The sequence below is a fragment of the Chionomys nivalis genome, chromosome 21 (assembly GCF_950005125.1).
Source record: "Chionomys nivalis chromosome 21, mChiNiv1.1, whole genome shotgun sequence".
In the NCBI taxonomy this organism is placed as follows: Eukaryota; Metazoa; Chordata; class Mammalia; order Rodentia; family Cricetidae; genus Chionomys; species Chionomys nivalis.
In genome coordinates, this window is record NC_080106.1 from 31,382,795 (window position 1) to 31,396,035 (window position 13,241).

The 13,241-nt window shown below is 55.1% G+C and overlaps 1 protein-coding gene across 3 annotated transcripts in view; it reads right to left on the bottom strand.

Annotated features, from left to right (window-relative positions):
• Nucleotides 1–12,327, bottom strand: part of Adgrg1 (adhesion G protein-coupled receptor G1) — a 37,157-nt gene extending 24,830 nt beyond the window's left edge. Inside the window, exon 1 of one of the 3 annotated variants that reach the window (XM_057754030.1) lies at nt 12,148–12,327. The gene's annotated coding sequence lies outside the window, so the exon portion shown is untranslated. Of the gene's footprint in view, nt 1–5,213; nt 5,582–11,994; nt 12,017–12,147 lie in introns of those variants that run through there. The other 2 variants (XM_057754031.1, XM_057754027.1) reach the window with 2 other exon arrangements.
• Between the last annotated feature and the right edge of the window lie 914 nt (nt 12,328–13,241).

A 13,241-nucleotide genomic window follows, 5' to 3' on the forward strand; every position in this document is an offset into this window, starting at 1 on the left:
GTGATGCTAACTGTGAAGTCATCTCTCTCAAAGGCTGCAGAACACAGAGAATCTGATGACCCTTAGAGTCGTCAAAATGGGCTGTCCTCCCGCTACTACTGAGCAGCTATGACTCAATGAACACAAACAATAAACTACTGTAAGATTTCTCTAGCAGACAAGTAATATCTAAGGGGTCATGGGAGCTCTAGGGGTCAAGGTCAACAGTGATAATTCTCCAGAAAAGGGAGGACCAGACACCGTAGATGCCAAAGACTGTTGTTCATCATGCAGTCTGTCTGTCCACCATCTTAATGTGCCTCTCCTCTCTATATAAGAGTTTCTGTGCACCTGAGAACCCCAGGTGGAACTCTAGGAAGACAGCCTCAAAGGAGGTGGCTCTTGAATAAAACTGATTGGCTTTCAAGCAATGCACATCAGAGAAGTGTCTGGAAGTAAGGCCCCCAGGTCTTAGGAAGCAGGATCAAATCCCAAACAGCACAATCCTCAAAGAAGCAACGAAGACCCTCTCAGTGGAATATGCAAGGGTGTGGGCTGTCCACAAATTGGAGCCTTCCTAATGACATCTTTGATAAGGGGCAGACTGTTGCTCCAGAATAAAGGCTCTGCTATTCCCCCAGAGAAGGTTCCAGAATGGTACCAGGAGAGTGCAGCACTTGCAGGTCTGGGAATGATGCACTTAAAATCTCATGGCTCCCTCAACCCTCTCAAGATGCCGTTTTCACTCCGGTTTTAAGACTAGAGAAAGTCCGGGCAGCAGAGGCGCTTTTAATCCCAGCACTCAGGAGGCAGGCGGAGCTCTGTGAGTTCAAGGCCAGCCAGGGCTAAACAGAGAAACCCTGTCTTGAAAAACCAAAATACTACTAATGATGATGATGAAAACAAGGACAGGGTGGCTAGCACACCTCTCTAAATCCACACAGCTGCTGGCACTGAGATGGAACCAGGCAGCCCCAGAGCTCACACGCCTAACTACTTGTGCACCTGACCCAGGTCACTGCCATAATGGGAGACAGAGAAGGTCTGGGGCAGATGGGGATGAGGCCTGATTTTTATGAGTCCCAGCAACATGTGGCTACCCCTTTCACTCCCCACATCCCCTCCTAGAGATTCAGGTATCTTCATCCTCACCTTACCATAAATAAGACTCCTAGCAAGGAAGTTACTAATTTGGCACTCAGAAGACTGAGCCAGGAGGATCATGAGTTTGAGGCCAGCCTGGGCTACATAGCAATAACCCTGTGTGAAAAACGGAGAGAGGAAGGCTGAAAAGGAGGGAGAAGGGCAGAGGAGAGAGAAGAGGGCCTCTGTTCAAGGTCACTCGTGAAGGGTCTGAACTTCATTGTAATTCAAGCACCCCCAAGTATTTGAGCAGAGCTTCCAGCGGACCCTCAAAGTGGCAGAGTGCTAACTATATATTTGCAGCCCGTGTTGCCCTGTGTTCCGGCAACAAAGCTCACAAGAGACAGGCCTGGTCATTTCCATTTACAGACAAGGAAACTGAGGCCCAGAGAAGCTCCGTCTTTGACAGTGTAATGAGTCTCTGGTGCTCACCCACTTTCTGCCATGGGAACTGAGAATCCAGGCAGATGTTGCTAGCAGGTAGGAAGGAAGAGGACTGAGGACAGAAGGGCGGGAAGGAAGGGAAGTAAGGACAGTCTTCTATCTCAACATTCTGGAGTCAAAGTGCCCTGAAACAGGGAAGCTATTGGCCACAGAACCATGGATGCATTAGGGCACTAGAGCTGGTTCTAGGAGAACGGGTCCCTTAACCCCAGCCCATCACCCATTATCATGGAGAGGATTGCCTGCTGATGCTCGATGCTCTGCCAGCTTCTCGCAGTAAGCTCTTATCTCTGCCTGCCTGGAATTGTACTCCACACATCGCCAAGGTCAGTGCCAGCCCAGGAGCCTGGTGCCCAACCATGCAAGTCTTCCTGCCCGACACACAGAGCTAGTTGGGGCAGGCTGACTCGTTCCAGTGTCCAGCTCCCCCTCAGGCAGTGGAGATAAGAAAAAGTGACGTCTCTGGCTTCGGTATGCCCATCTGTCCAATGGGAGTGAGAGAGAAAAATGCTAACTCCCCAATGGTGCAAGTGCTGTTCTAGACGGTTCATGCTAACTCTGCCACACTCAGAGCAGCCCCCTAAAGATATGGCTAAAGATGAGAAACAGAGGCACGTGTCTAAGCCCACACAACCAGAAAAGGGTACAGCCAAGATCTCTTTGAGCAAGCCTGCCTGAATCCCATCACCAATGCATAGGCTTGCCAGTGGCGAGGCATGGGCACATGCCCTCCAACAACTAGCTTAGGACCAGACAAGACCACCTTGCCTCCTAAGAGAGGCAGAAGAAGACAGCAGTGGGACCTGGAGCCCCAGAGATTCAGCTCCCTTGCTGGGGAAGCCTCCTCACCCACATTCCTTGCCTCTAAAGAAAGCATTGAGCCCAGCATGGGAGGTTTATGGTTGTTCCAATCCAGGCTGGGATCGCAGGGAACCTGGAGAGTTTGGAACACATGGGGCCTGGGACTGTGTCTCAGACCATCTCTCACCAGGTAGGCCAGTGGTTTGAGCGGGCTAACCTTAGTCTCTCTCCCCTGTAGCTCAGGCCTGACCTCAGAATCTACAGGCTCCCCAGGGGCCCCCAGCAATTCCAGATGGGGATGGAGATCCAGAGCCTGGAGAAGGGACAAGCTCTCAGCCGAGCGAGAGATGGCTTGCCAGTGTTCCGCCCACTGCCTCTGAGAGGCCCTTTTGTGCCAGCTCTGCCCCACCCCCCATTTGCCAGGACCCTGGAGGCTGGTCACCCTTGGCTGCCGAGTGCGCTCACATGATGCCCCCATCTGATGTGAGTCAGAAGGCAAGGCCACGCTGAGGACCGGGATGGCAGCATGAAGCCCTACTCAATCTTAGGGGGAGGGTGCGACACTGGGGTTTGGGTGCTGTGTTGTCACACTTCCCCCAACCTCCCCACCAGCCAGCACCTCTCACACCCCTCTCAGGGCCATGCCCTTTCCCCTACTGCTTAGAAGTCCATCCCACATCCCCCGGAGGGCTCAGCATCCACCAGACAGGAGATCATCTACAATGGCCCCCTCCACGGCTGTCCTGCCCAGGCTGCCCTCTTCCCTCACCATGAGGGATCCTGAGGATCCTGAGTAAGCAGGCCATCCTCACGGAACACACTACCCTGTCAGAGCTCTGACTGCTTTCTTCCCTTCCTTTCAGCTGGACTCTCACCTCCGCTTCTTTCTCCTCAGCCAGGAAGTCATCCCTAAGCCCGAGGCTCAAGCTAGCAGCCAGGGGCTGAGCAGCCAGGGGCTGAGCAGCCAGGGGCTGAGCAGCCAGGGGCTGAGCAGCCAGGGGCTGAGCAGCCAGGGGCTGAGCAGCCAGGCCAGACCCTCAGCACTCATCCTCTGCCCTTCTCGCCCTGTTGCCCAGTCCTCCCGCCGTTGCTTCCCCTGCACGGAAGACTGAGACCCCCCTGGCATGACACCAAGCATACTGAAGTGACCCACATCAGGCGGCAGGACTGCAGCTAGCCCCATGCCTCCGAGCTCTCATCATTCCTCCAAACTCTTCCCATATTGCATTCTCTGCCACGGACATTCCAGCCATCCATTCTCAGACACCGTTCCCTCCCCCTTCCCTTCTGCCCAGTTCAGAGCTCGACTCACTCCGCGTTTCTCACAGACCCCCTAGCTCCTGCCACCTCCTCTGGTCCCCTCATCTCCCTCTGCAGCCACACCCCCTCGCCAGCCTGTCCCTACAGGAGGGAGATGCCACCTCCAAGCCCCCTCAGACACCATCCTAATCAAAGATTGGACCAGGAGCCTGGCTGGGATTCTTGAAGTCCTCAGCCTGTGGGAGGCAGGGTGGCAAGGACCACCCCCTCCCATGCCAATTTAACAATGCAGAGAGAGGCTAGGTGAAGTCGCTTTGACCAAAGCAGGCTGTAACTCAAGTTTCTGGGGCTCCAATAGCAAAGGAAGATGCAAGCTAGCCCCAAAAGCTAGTAAAGTCTCTGAACGGGGCAGGGACTGGCCTGAATTCTGGGGACCCTCAGCAGCCTGCAGCTCCAAATGACCCAAGCTGCCCCTTCCCACAGTCTCTGGGACCTGTAGGGAGGGGGCCGCCTATAAGTTCCAACTGACCTATTTGCCTTATTGCTCCCTGAGCCCCTAGGACCTAAGGGAGCCCTCAGTAGGCACTGAGTGGATGCATAGGCGACCTCCTTGGCCTTCTGAAGAAGGTATGTGATTGTCCCCTCCCACGCCATCCATCCCACACCACAGCTGCCTAAGAGGGAAGGGGGACAAAGGGACTCTGCCCCTCCTCGCCCCACCCCCTCAGCAAAATGAGCCTCTTGGAGGCCCTAACGGTCATCACCAGATGGCTGGTTAGAAAGTGGGGAGGACAGGAACCCTGCCCCCATTTCCTACACCAGGGGAAGGGGGCCTAAGGGCCTATCAGGCTGAAGCAGCTGGGGGCCCTGAGCTCTTGTGGTTCATGGGTAAGGAGCTCTTGGCCCCTTGGCTTCACTTCCCAGGACTCTTGGTCCAGGTGCCTCCCGTTCAGACCAGAGGCCGCAGCATGCCTTCCTTCCTGGGTTTCTAAGTGTTAGACTGTGTTGTCTCTGGGGCCCTGTTCTGTCCCAAAGGGAAGTGACAGGGGAGGCCAACTTCAGGGGTACTGTGCTCAGTCCACCACAGTGCCCTCTTCTGGAGCCTGGCTCTCCATCTCTAGACTTGCTGTGTGACCTCAGGCCAGCCGCCTGCCCTCTCAGAGTCTCCCTTTTCCCAACCCTGCAATAGGAGCGGAGATCTCTGTAGCCTAGGCAGGCCTTAAACCTGAGAGCCTCCTGCCTCTGCCTCCCCAGTTGCTGGGATTACAGGGGTGTGTATTCCACCACATCTAACTGAGAACAGAGACTGAAAGTCCCAAGGCACGGATGCCACACTTCTGGGCCCAAGACCGTATCACTCAAGCCTTGGTTTTCCAGAGGCCCAATGAGGGGCTCCGAAAGTTGGGTTCCATCTGATCCTGTCCCTTTCTCGGCAGCCTTCAGTTTACACACATCTCTATGCTAGAGACCCCCACGGTTGTACTCATCTGAGCTAAGCCCCCCCCCCATAAGATTCCTTTACGTTCTACACTCTCTTCTTAGCAGCCGCCTCTCCTCCCACCTACTGGCCGCCCTTAGTCCCGTACCTGTTGCCAGGCAGAGGGCTCTGGAAGGAGTCAGGCAGCTAGACCCCCTTTCAGGATTCACTTCCAAGGCTGAATCTGCCAGTCTGGTTCTCTCGTGGGTAAGAGCGGGAGAGAGAGCAAGAGCTAGCTAGCAAGTGCACTGGCAAGGGGGTAGGGGCAGACTCTTGGCAGCCGGCAGCCCCTCTGCCGCAGTCAGCAGCCTGTGCGGAGCCGGAGAACCAGAGGGAGAGCCGGGACACCCTCCTGCCCTAGCTCAGCTCCTCCCTTCAGGCTGGGGATGAGATGACTGGCTAACTGTGAGTCATGGCTTTCTCAGAGGGAGGCAGGAGGAGGCAGGGCTGACAGAGGTGAGGCGGGGACCCTGGGGGATGCCCATGACTCAGGCCTGGCAAGTGGGAACCTGGGTCTCACCTCTAATCAATCTCAGAACCCCGGTGCCGGTTTCAGGGATGGGAATGAGCCGGAGTGACTGTGCCTCCTCACCCCCCTATTATCAAGGTCCCTGGGGGCTGCCCCTCCTGAAGTTCTGTCAAAGAAACCAATTTGCCATGGCAACAGGCCACTCAGATGCTGTCCCCTCCTCCAGGCGCAGCCAACAACTGCCCCTTCCTGAAGGACAGCCAAACCTCCTTGGCAGCAGGCAGAAGTCAGTACTGACCGACAGACTCCTGGAGGAAGGGGGTGTCAGGCCGCTGGCTTGAGGCCATGCTGACCTGTGTCTCTGAGCATCTTCTTCCCAGCAGGAAGCCAGGCCAGAGTTCCTGGCTCTCCGTCAGCGGCAACCTTTCAAAACCCACGTCCTAGACCCTGAGACCCCAGGGACTTCCAGAAATAGTCCATCTGCTGAGTCAAATGGGAAACTGAGGCCCAGATAAAAAAAGCCCTTCCAAAACCTCAGAAAGAGCAATTTGGAAATGGGCCAACCCCACCATGCCTGCTCGAGACAGTCATCCATGTTAGCTGTTCCCTTCGCTTCTGAGGTTCGCTGGTCCTGCACAGCCGGGAGTGGGTGGGTGGGAGGTATGGGGAGTAGCGGGGTAAGCCTAGGCCTCCAGAGGGAAGTCTCCAGTCTTTCCTCTCCATAGGGTGTGAACAAACAAGTCCTGGGTGGCAAGCGCGGTGGGGATTTCACAACCTAATGAGGGCAAGCGGCAATAATAACAATAATGGCAGTGATGGACTAACCACACCGATCACACCGATCACACCGCCGGCATCCCAGCCTTCCCTCGTGCCTTCTTCATGCTTTAATGAGACTCGAGAAATATTCTCCAGGAATGGAGTAATGAAGGAAGAGGGCTGGGCAGAGGAAGGGAATTAACTTGTTCAAGGTCACATGGCTGGGGAAGTGGCGGGGTCAGGCCGGAGCCCAGTGGTCCACCTCACCTCACAACAGCACCATTGCATAAGGCGAGGTGACCGCACACAAGCGGGTGGCTTATCCGACCACAGGGTTAAGACATGGGTGGGCCTGTGGCTCTCAGCAAACACCTATCAGGTGCAGACCCTTCACCTCATCATTGCCACCATGTCTCCACCATACAGAAGAGGCCCCAGGGATAGAGAAAGCCAGGGACTCTTGGCCACACCTTTCAAAGGCTAGAAGCCAGGTATGAACCTAGTAACGCCAGAGCCCCTGCTGAATATTGAAGGAGAAGACAGGACCGCCAATAAACAGAGAGCCACAGAAGGGCCTTCCAGGGGGACAGCAGCAGGGGTAGAGAGGTGGGAAGAGCCATTTTTGGAAGGAAATAGAACCTGTTGAAGAAATGGGGGCATATGGTGGACGCTTTTGAATGCATGGAACTGGAGGGCTCATCAAAGGTACTGGGAGCCATTGAAGGTGTTCGACTAAGGGATGCTTGTAAGATGAGACAAAGGAAAGCTGAGCTGAAGACTCTCATCCAAGAGACCAGATGCAGGGCTGGGGAAAGCCAATCAGGGAGAGGGGAGGTATCAAAAGCATCTCTGATGTGTATAGTTGGGCTGGGGTGCGGATCTGGGAGGTGAGAAAAGGCAGCCCTAATGTCTGCTGGGATGGGAGCCACACATCCTCTCTGCTGTCCATGGCCACTGGAAACATGGCGCCGGGGCTCAGCCATAGAGCTGTGGCTCCACAGGGAGGGCTGGGGGGCTACAGACTGGTGGCAAAGCCAGGGGTGGGGTAGGGGACACAGGAAGCCGATGTGCCCCTTCTGTATAAGGGATGGAAGGGAGTCACTACTGATGCTGATCCGGAGCCAACTGGCTACAGCAGACTCTGTCAGCTGGAGACTTGGGCAAGCCTCTCCACCCAGCCACCTCTTTGCTGTCGGTTGAAGACAAGCACGGCACCTGCTCCCTCGGCACTTAGGAGAGACCTCAGGGGCACATGAACCCCAGGATACTTAGAACAAATCAACAAGGCTTGTGCCTGCTGTGGCTGCTGCCTGAGACAAGGCCTGGGCAGAAAGATGGAGTGTGTGACTGGTGGAACTTCAGGGGACATTCAGACCTCCATCTCTTCCTAACCTGCCAGAGAGAACAACAGGTTGCACAAGCCAGCCTCGTGAACAGCAACGAGCTGTGCCTACCCTTGCCAGGGGCCCAGACAGCTACTGCCTGCTCAGAGATGGGTTTTTACTGGGCGAGAAGAGTTCAAGCACAGGTTTCTCTTGCAAGCTCAGTGATCTTGTATATTTTGGAGCACAATGCCCAGCATACAGATGCTGAGTGCACACAAGGGTGCAAAGCTCCAGCTAGTAAACATCCAGTATCCCCTCTGTACAACAGGAGCACCCCCTCCATTTTTCAGAGATAAAGACTGAGGCCCAGAAAGAGGACCTTCCCAAAGCCACCCCAAAATCCTACAGCCTGTAACCCGAAGATGCAACAGCACTGTGCTCCCAGACACCTCTCTGCTCCCTTCATTCCCGTGGGAAAGCCTCCTGCCCACAAGCATGGGGGAAGCCACAGCCCCCGTGATAACGCCACCTCCTGTCACGTAGCCCCAGGGTCCAGCATGCTTGGCGGTGCCCATGTGACTCAGCCACCCTCACAAAGGCAGCTGTGTGCCAGTGCCCGGGATGGGCTTTCCCACTGTGGGCTATTCCCTTCCCCTAGCCTGGAAAGAGTATGAAAACCAGACTGGTCCAAGATGAGGAGAAAGGGGGCCCCTCTCAACTGTTAAAGCGGGCTGCTAAGCCTCGTGGGGATTCGAGCCTGGGCTTGGGGTTCAAGGACACCCTGCCAGATAAAGTAAAATGAAGGCTAGCCAAAGTATGTAAGTTGAGTCCGCCCAAGCCTGTTTTCTGAGACCTTATTTGGAGTCTACTCCAGCTCCCTGGGGGCGGAGCCAAGCAGAAGCCCGCCTCTATTTACCTGCCACCCGTTTTCAAAGCCCTGGGGTTGTGGACTGGAAGAGTCACACCCCAAATGCTGGCAGAAATCTTTGAATCCCCTCCTGACCACAGCGCTGTCCCTCTTCATCCCTACTCCAAACAGTCACTTGCCATATGTCACACAAGTAACCGGTGCTTTCTCCTACAACCCTGCGAAGGGCCTTTGCCTTATTTACAGTAGGAGAGGGAAGGAGCCCGCCAGCCCAGTGTTGTGACCCCAGCCAGGGTCTGACCTTCAGGCAAGTTCCTTTCCCCAAGTCCCTCCTCTTCCTGGTCCCAATGACATTTGACAGCATGCCAAGAAGTGGCCTTGGTCCCTAACATGTACACACTTCCTTTCTCTCTGTGCTCCCCTGGTTCCAGCCTGCAGGGAAGCGGCCACTCCAATGTCCTGTTCCCTAGACAAATTCAGACTGGCTGGCCTCCAAGGTCACCCCCACTGTCTGCCCTCGGAGGTGGGTATGCCTGGGTGCCCAGCTACCTAACACACGCAAACTAAACAAGAACCTCCCGTTCGTGCTGTGGCATGACGGAATGTCTGACCCTCAGCTTAGCCACCCCCAAGCAGGAGGGCTGAATCCAGCCAGAACATGTTTAGAGAATCAAACTGGCCATGCCCCTGACTCTTAACATTTGAGCCCAGGGCAAAGATGAGGCACTTCGAACAAGCCCTCACCAGTCCAGCCACACATCTGCCAGTCTGGGCCTGCCTTTCAGGATCCAGAGGCCCAGGGTACCCCGTGAGACCCAACCTATCTCTGAACACAGGTTCCCTCTACAGCGAAGGTGACCAGGGGAGCTGTCACGATGAGGCCTTCCTGCTTTGCCTCTTCAGGGTGTGACTCTATGCCTTGTGCTCAGGGGAGCCACTGATCCACTCCAAACCTCTCTCTCCTCCCTGCTCTGGTACCCCCACAGAATTGCCCCAAAGCCCTCCAAAACTGCCGTGGGAATCTAGTATCAAATTGCTGGACTTTGACTTCTCTGTGCCTCAGTGTCCACATATGTAAAATGGGGGCGGCATCCTCCACATTGTTCTTTGGCCTGTGTTGAAGTATATGCTTGCGTACATGTCTATGTGGATGCACGTGTGCACATGTGTGTGGAGGCCAGAAGTCAACTTCCAGGGTGTGTATCTTCCTCTATCACTCTCTGTCTTAGGAATTACACTTAAGACTATTAAAAGTCTTAGGAATTACACTTATGTGTGTGTGTGTCTGTGTGTGCAAGCACATGTGTGCACATGCATGCCCACATGCAGGTACCAGTGCCTCTGCATGCATGTGGAGGGTAGAGGATAACCTGCAGGAGTTGCTTCTCTCCTTGCACCATGTGGGATCCAGAGATCTCCCTCGAGTCATCAACTTGAAGGAAAGTGTTTCGGCGTAACTATCTCTCTGGCCTCACATTAATCTCGCTGGCCTCACATTATTTTTGGAGACAAGGTCTCTCACTGAACCTGCAGCTCATTGATTCAGCTAGATTTGCTGGACAGCAAGCCTGAGACCCTCTTGTCTCTGCCTCCCCGGGGGTAAGGTACAGGCACAAACCACCAAGTTTGTCTTTTTATGTGGTCCCGGGGATTCACCTCAGGTTATGAAGCTTACACAGTGTGTTACTAGCTGAGCTATCTCCCTAGCCCCATGGATCTGCTCTTAAAATGCCCCCAGTGTGCAGGAATAGGACTTTGATCCTCCACGGGAGCCACCCCGTCTTGGCCAGAAAGTCAGACTTGGCCTGAGATGACCAGCATCTCTGTGCCAGTTCTGCCAACTGTCACACACTTGTGCCCCATCTATGCTCCCCCTCCCTGGCTCCTGCCCTGTGAGGTTTGAGTGGCAGCTGCCCAGGCTCCAGACTCAGGCCAGCTGTTTCTGATCAAGTAGAGAGGCATTAGCTCATCTGTGCCAAGGCAGGCAAGAGAAGTCCAGAGAGACTTAGTGACCACCCATAAAGTGGTACAGCAAGGAGCAAAGATTGGGTAAGACTTGCTTCATCTTGAGAAAAACACTATGCCAGGTCACCCACTGCCAGAGTCTCCAGGACCAGGATCCGGGCTGTGCTGTCCACTGTGCCCGCATCCTCTTCTCAGTGCAGACACAGCACAGACATGTTGAGGTGTTGACTACAGGAGACTTAGGAATTCCAAAGCGGACACACTTATTTTCTCAACTGAGAGCCCAGTAGGCTGCGACAGCTTCCTCCCCATTTCCCTCTCCCTCTCCTTTGAGACAGGGTCTCTCCAGGTAGCCCATGCTGGCCCTGAACTCGAAATTGACCTGCCTCAGTCACCCTGCCTAGCTCCAACTTCTCTTTTGATGCAATAAAGAGCTGTGATCCTAAGTACTTCATAGACATCCCGCAGAGCACAGGACACCCTAGTCCCAGGAGATCCCGCCCCCAGAACCTCTCACTTTCTGCACACCCTTGTAACCAGCAGCCAGGGAACCTCCCCCTGGGGTCTCCCACTAAGTGCTGGGGCGCAGGTGGCGCAGGATACATAATGGAACGATGGCAGATGCTCATTAGCAGGGGCCCGCCGAGCAGCCCACATGCCCCGGGGAGCCAGGCTGGCAGAGGCAGAGCAGCGGCGCCAGCCACCCACCTTTGTCTGGCTGGCTGGGGGCCCTGAGTTGGGGCTGGGGGCTGGGCACTGGGGCTTTAGAAGCAGCATTTGCTTTCCACCCCCACCATGGCACAACTGGGGCCATGGGTCCAGACAGAAGGAATGCCAGGCTCCCACCAGAGACCATGGCAAGCCTGAGCTTCCTCTCTCTGTCCAGGTGCATCTTTGGTCACCATGTGGGGGGAAGCAGCTGGTAGGAGAGGGGAACCTTCTGCTAGACCCTTGCAGAAGGGGTGACAAACCCGGGCTGAGAGGCAAAGGGACCCTTGGCTGGCATAGTAGAGACAGACACACCTGAGCTCTGCCCCTTTGCAGGCTCACCAGGAAAGTCTACCTGCCTCCTTTTCCTCCTCAAAGTCAAACAAGTAGGGTGGCCTGCTGCTAAACCGGTTCCCCATGGATCTCAGAAGGAAGCAGCTCTGGAAGCATTGGGGACGAAGGCAAAGATGGGGTTCATGCTGCCAGCCCTCATTCACATGCCAGGGTCCAAGATTCACTCTGGCCCTCACGTCAGTGGTCTCCTTCTAAGCAAAGACAGACACACCTCACACCCTGACGGTACGTTCCAGTACCCCCATGTGAACATGCTCAGGCCATACTCTGAGCAGCAAGGAACGACCTAGAATCAGCCAGCGCCTCTAACTCACTTGTTCCCTGGGAGACACCAGGGATCAGGCTCACTCACAAGAAACCTGAAGCCCGGAGCTGAAGCTGAGACCAAGGTCAAGTGGGCTGGGCCAGGCTAAGGCCTGCCACATCCGCTGCTCTTTCTTACCTGTCTCCCTCTCTGGACAGGAGCCTCTCACCTCCAGGTCTAGGCAGGCCCTTCAGTTGACAGCGTCTGCAGCCTCCTCCTGCTAGGTATTCAGCACCTAGTTTGAGCCTGCCTAGGCAGCAGTAAACTCAATCCAGGTGAGGCTCCACCTACCTTCTAGCTTCCGGTGTCTGTAGCCTTCTGACACTCCTGAGTTTTTTGGCGCCGTCTGAATGGTCTTCAGCCTCCATGGACTTTTGGCATCTCTACCCAGAACAGCATGAGCTGCCTTGTATGAGGCTGGGATCACCCTGTCGCTGGGCTTCAGAGACCTTTCGAGTCTGTCGGGAGGCTTGCCACCACGCCCCCGCACACCTGCAAACTGCCAGCCCTTTGTGGCTTCTCTCCGCCTCCACTGAGCTGGGGCCCCACCTGAATCCTGTCCCATATCCTGTCTGCAGTGCAGTATAAAGCAGCCACGGGCTGGAGGATGCTGGAGGCCTCCAGGGCTGTGGGTGGAGTTCCTAAAATGTCCTGCTGGACTAAGGTGGAAGCAGGCAGAGGGTGGGTGCAGAGACGGAGCTTCTTCCTAGGGATGGGTAGTGGCAGCTGCCCCAGGTATCTTGAGCAGATGCCAGGGGAGAAGTACAGGCAAGCTTCACCCTGCAATAGAGAGGCCCTGTGCGTACATGTCCCCCCAGCCCCTGCTACCCACCTCTTTTCAATGTTCTTACAGTCAGGCGCCGGTATACCAGGGGTCCTTCTGATGTACACCCACCCCCAATGCTGAGACCCGCAGGCTGAGCCAGACTTCCCCCCAGGAAGCCAACTCAAGCAGAGGCCAATCCTCTGAACAAAGTGGTATCCAACACTGTTGATGGCCAGGACCATGGGGGTGTGTCACTCCTTTTGGATTAACCCCGGGGGAATCCCCACACTCCATTGTGTTTCCTGCTGACACCCAGATGGATCTCCCTACTTTCCTTGTCTATGTATCCTAGCCATTACCAGAGCAGACCCAGAGTAGGGTCTGGTCTAGACAAATGGTGGATAACTGGTGAGAGAATAAGAAAAAAAGATGGATGGGGGATGGATAGATGGATAGACTGGAGGAGGGACGCCACACGTGTATGGAAAGCCAACTACGAACCAAGACTGTGCTAGGCATAAGAGAGACAGCTGAACTAAATCCTAAAACCACCCACTGAAATCCCTGGCCTCTCAGAGCTGCAGGGATTCAGATCATAAATCAATACACAATAAATATG